Source organism: Triticum dicoccoides, chromosome 3B (assembly GCF_002162155.2).
Source record: "Triticum dicoccoides isolate Atlit2015 ecotype Zavitan chromosome 3B, WEW_v2.0, whole genome shotgun sequence".
Classification (NCBI taxonomy): domain Eukaryota; kingdom Viridiplantae; phylum Streptophyta; class Magnoliopsida; order Poales; family Poaceae; genus Triticum; species Triticum dicoccoides.
The window spans coordinates 604,206,901-604,212,046 of record NC_041385.1 but is presented as its reverse complement, the minus strand read 5'-3'; the positions used below and the strand labels follow the sequence as shown (position 1 = coordinate 604,212,046).

General features: G+C 40.9%; 1 long non-coding RNA gene and 1 pseudogene across 2 annotated transcripts; one reads left to right on the top strand and one right to left on the bottom strand.

Annotated features, from left to right (window-relative positions):
• LOC119281638 overlaps positions 1-4,398 on the bottom strand; it is a 5,707-nt pseudogene extending 1,309 nt beyond the window's left edge.
• Positions 3,050-4,156, top strand: LOC119281639. 2 transcript variants are annotated; one of them, XR_005138491.1, is made up of 4 exons: positions 3,050-3,079; positions 3,304-3,386; positions 3,481-3,573; positions 4,097-4,156. It is a non-coding gene; the product is annotated as an uncharacterized LOC119281639 (long non-coding RNA). The 2 variants fall into 2 exon arrangements; XR_005138490.1 differs by lacking the exon at positions 3,050-3,079 and having other exon boundaries at positions 3,280-3,386.
• Positions 4,399-5,146: the final 748 nt, after the last annotated feature.

Genomic DNA, 5,146 nt, shown 5'->3' with positions numbered 1-5,146 from the left:
CATATCCTCCAGATCCTATCTCATGAGTTTCTGAGAAATTATTGGTGCATTTCTTCAGTTCCTCAAATACAAAATATCTTGCTCCTTTCAATTGCGGTACGTCTCCGTTATCTTTACCACCTGCTCCCCATGATGCTGTGGTATCAAAATATTAACAAGATCAAATTAGCAAACATGTTATGACACTTTTAAATGCTTATGATTATCTTGCTTTTTTTTTCTGCCATGTGTAGAGAACTAAAAATTACTAGCTTATTCAAGTTGGACATTTATTTATGGATGCGACAAAATAAATGATTACCAAATGGATTGGTAGTCCGCTCTACTGCCTCCTTGGCTATTTTCTTCTGCCGTAGAGCATATATTGCTACCAGAACAAGACCGACAATAAGGACAAAGCCAGCAATTGCTATTCCAATTATTACACCTTTGCGCATTGAGGATTTTTTACCGCTTGGGACTGAAATGGACAAGTTACGTGAGACTTGGAGACATATCAAATAAAAGAGAATATAATTCTATGCAGTATGCATACTTGCAAAGTATGGGATTGCTGTGAAGTAATATGGTCCAAATTGAGTTGGAGCTTTATAAATTTGGTTGGCCAAAGCAGAACTGATTCTTATAACTTCTGAGCGATTGAAGCCCATTTCACTGACTGGAAAAAACTTCAATCTGAATTTTAGAGGAGCTCCTGGGCTGAAGTCAACTTCGGAAAGTGCAACTGATCTTGGAGCTAGGCTAAGGTTCTGTATAAGCGTCGACTCCAATTGTTGGAATGACTCGGGGCTTGTCATGTCAGAGAAGGCAGGTGCTTGGAAGTTCATCACACCCTCGAAGGGGGTAGTGCAAGCGCAGTTCTGTGAAGTTTCTGGATTTGGTAACTGACCAATGGGGCAGGAAATAGCACCACAGGGGCCTGGGCTAGTAGAGTATGCCACTTGCCGTTTTTCCTTGAGTGTGCAGAAATTGATATTTTCTAAGCATGCAGGATTCCCTGTTAGTCTGGATGAGAACAGAAAAGATGGGTGAGACACATGCCATGTAGTTGTACAAGTATACCATATGGTGTGATACTTACATTAGGCTACCAGTGTAGCTTGGGTCAACGTTATTAGTATCGATTATTTGATTATTTGTCAAATTAACAACCCGCAGTTTTGAGCTGATTTTACCAGTCATAGTCAGTGAGCCTCCAAGAGTATTCTTAGCTAGTGATCTGCATTAAAATACTAGTTAAAACATGAGAAGACATAAAATTGTTGGTACATTAGGGTGAAATTAGAATTCATGTATTTGCAACAAAAATAATAAAAACATAAATGTAAATAAAGGATGTGAGGTCTTGAGGGACACACAATTATTTCTCAAAATCTGCCGAAATTTACTGAAGAGAAATTTTCAGTTAGATGTGGCATTGGAGAAGTTTAGCTGGAGTATCGAGGAAATTACATTCTCTGCATCTGTGGGAGGCTGAAAAGAGCGTTGGGTATTGTCCCATTAAGGCCATTACCATCCATAAATCTGTAAATTATCCAACCAGAACAACAATGTTATTTAGAATCTAGCTTATTCACGGGTGTGGATTTTGTACACTCAAGGGTCATTGCAAACACTATATCAGTCATTGATACTACCTTGAGATCTTTTCACACATTGCAATAGATGTAGGGCAAGAGTGTGCATAGATCTGAAGGTTCTATTCATGGCTGATATGGTTTGTGCACTCACCCTTCAGTGTACCTGGGCATTTTCCCTTACTAAACCCATTTAACGTTCACTTTGCTAATCCTCATACAACTCACAAGGTGTTCAGGGCCGTCGACGTCGAAAACCATCTTGGTGCTCCTGAGCTTGCAAAAGCATTGTTGCTCATGTCCCTGTCCGGAGAGAAAATTGTGTTGAAACAACAGAAGAATCATTAAACTTAAGCATTGATCTAGTTTGTGCCTTACAGATAAGTGAGATTAGTTGCATTGGTGAGGTCTGGCACTGCCCCGCTCAATTGGTTACTTGCTAAGCTCCTGTAATAACCAGAGAAGTATTGGCAACATCATTTGGAAGGAAGAGGAGACATTAGTTATTGTTCCTTGTTGATAGCTACTTACAGTTCCATCAGGCTAGTCAGGTTACCGATACTATCAGGTACCACACCTTTGAATTGGTTATGGTCTAGTCGGCTGAACAAGTACAGTCAGACAAAAAAAAGTCAATAAAACTGTGCAAAAGGGAGTGCCGGACTAATGAGAATTTATTATGAGGTACGTACATAATTTGAAGTGTTTTGACAAGCCCAAGGGATGGGGGGATTGGTCCATCAAGTTTATTGTTGTCAAATAGGCTGACAATGATTATAAAAAATTCAAAACAAGTTAGATGGCATGAAAGAACAGAGGGCATTAACAAGTGCAGATGAATACGCTGCTTACACATGTACGAGGTTCATATTGGCATTGAAAAGTTTTCTGTCCATTGGGCCTGTCAACTGGTTCTCGCTAAAATGGCTATTGAATTGGATGGATGGATGAGCCGATATGAAAAAATAGCACATTTAAGCTATAATTATTCTTTCCATTCTAGAGCAGGTACAACATTTTAGTACTTACAAATGCTTTGTGGCGACAAGTTTATCCAACCCCGGGTCTGAACCTCTCGAAACTGGGATTTGTCCTGACAATTGATTGGCCGACAAGTCCAACCAAGAGAGATTTGTGAGAAGGCCAAGTTCTGGGGGTATTCTGCCAGTGAATTGATTCATGTTTAGGGCCCTGTATAAGAGTAACTTGTTAATTGATCTGTATCATCTCACGAATCAAATAATGTCATTAAAAAGATCTGCATTGAAATTTCAGTGAATTCTTACAGGAATGTGAGCTGTCTTAAGTTGCCTATCTCTTGTGGGATGTTACCAGTGAAGCTGCATCCAAGTAAATTCCTGAAGGAAAAACCACACAATATGTCAGCTTTTCCCGTGTCTTTTCTTTTGCTCCTCTCCACCTAACCCAAAGAAGAAGAATGTTTTGTGTATGGTCGCTGTTCTTACAGAATGGTGAGCTGCTTCAGATTTCCAATATTTGGGGTAAGTGAACCTCCAAGACTTGGATTGTTAGACAGATCCCTGCATGTAGTTCATATCAGTAGTCTAAAACATATCATGGTTTATATCTGTAGATAATTTTGTAGGCTGTAGTTCCCGTTCCTGGATTCTTATCTGTTACTGCATGTTTTTGTTGAGAAAAAACTGAAGCTTTTATTACTGTATGAAGGAAGTTCTTTTGAAATTGAGGAAGCAATGACTTACAGATACGTCAAAGCGGAGAGTTGATCTATGGCATTGCTTAATGTACCTGCAACATTCATGCTCGATAATCTCCTGCAATTACCAGGTTTCAGCGGATTGTTTCTTGATAATAAAAGAAGTACAAAATGACGACTGATAAGTTGAGTTCTAACATTTCTGTCACTCTCCCGCTGGAACAGGAAATTCCATCCCAGGGTTTGCAGGGATCGGATCCTGTCCAGCTTTGCGGTTGATTCCGCCAATTCTTCATCAGTGCTTGAAGTGCGGCAACTGTAGGTTTATCAAGCGAACATTAGAGAGGCATTAAATACCAACAACTCCAATAATTCAATCTCACTCCTATCATGGATCATATTAGACACTAATCTTAATCGTATGAGAGTAGATGCAAGTATCATCATAGAGCATGCAAGATAAGTATTAATCCAAGAAAGGAGGCCTTCTTTGAATTCTCAGTTGTACTGGCGGGAATGAAACATTATTTCAGTTTAACCTTTTATCGTGGGACCTATTTCTCCATACATTAGCACGAATTCTAAATTTGTTTGATTTGACCTACTGTGTATCTGATCCATTATAGTTCTATTTGTGCTACCTAGTGCCACAAATTGGATATGATGATAAAAATGGCTTAAGAGCTAACTATTAACGCCACCGAATTGGAAAGCAGAACCATAATCTTGATGCTACATACTACCATGATGCTGATCTTTCCTGTGGGAATTCATTATAAGGAATAAAATCATGTTCATCTTATGCTCCCGGCTGAACTAATCTGGCTCACCTTCTTCACAGGCCAATGGCTGCTCAGTGAGCAACTTGTTCTTAAAAGTAGGCAACTTTCTTCCTATTAACCGAATGAAAAAAAACGAAGGACTGTGGCTTACCATCTTGGGGGTTCGTCTGGCTGGAGCCTAACTGAAGGCACAGCAAGAGCAAGAACAGAAGTAGCACCCACTGCATCATCGCTCCGCCGTGCCGTTCCGGCCTCCACAGCAGATCAAGGTAACGTCAAACCAGAAACAATCTCGATGGATGTTCTTGTGGGACAAGTCTACCCGATTGCCAAGCTAATGGAGGAGCTAGCAGCTATCCAACGCGGCGCCCTCCTTGCTGAGGTTAGCAACAAAGCCAGGCAAAGCAAACAGCCATTCAAACAAAACCATCTCATATATAGTTTGCTTCAGAGGATTTATTAGCAGGCATTGCCTATGGGACTGCTTACCAGGTCCAACAGATATGCAGATAGTAAAACGCATGCACACAAAGGTTGTTGGTGGCCTTATAAGACTTATAAACAAGTCGTAGCAAGAGCTCTCAGTTGAACTGATCAAAAGATGAGATGGATGAAGCAAACGTTTGTGTATTGCATTTGAGTAGTGGGGGCAGGTGCTTCTTGCCTATCCGTGTGCGGCCTTATCTGCGCGGCACCATATGTTATGCATTGCTCTTGCTCGGCATTGGCCCAGTCGTAACTTGCGGGTAGCTGGGTATCACTCTTGGCTTGGGTAGCTGGGTACTGCTGGGTTTTGTACATTTTTCCGTCCATATCGTTGTGTTCTTAGTTAACATGTCGATAATTTTTGCGATTAAGAAACACGTAGATACGGCAATAAGTTGGATTATGCGTGCTTGGCCACATGTCAGACACTGGATGTGCTGCTCGGCTGTTGTACTTAACAATTCCGTTTCTCCTTGTGCAGGTGGATCTCAAGGTTGGGTCAAGAACTCAAGATACCTGCCAGTGCAAGGCAGCAGCCCTGCTGATGTTGATATGGCATCAGGGCATGTATCGATGAATTATGCCATGGTTGGTCAGTAAACCATGTTTGACATGGTCACGAT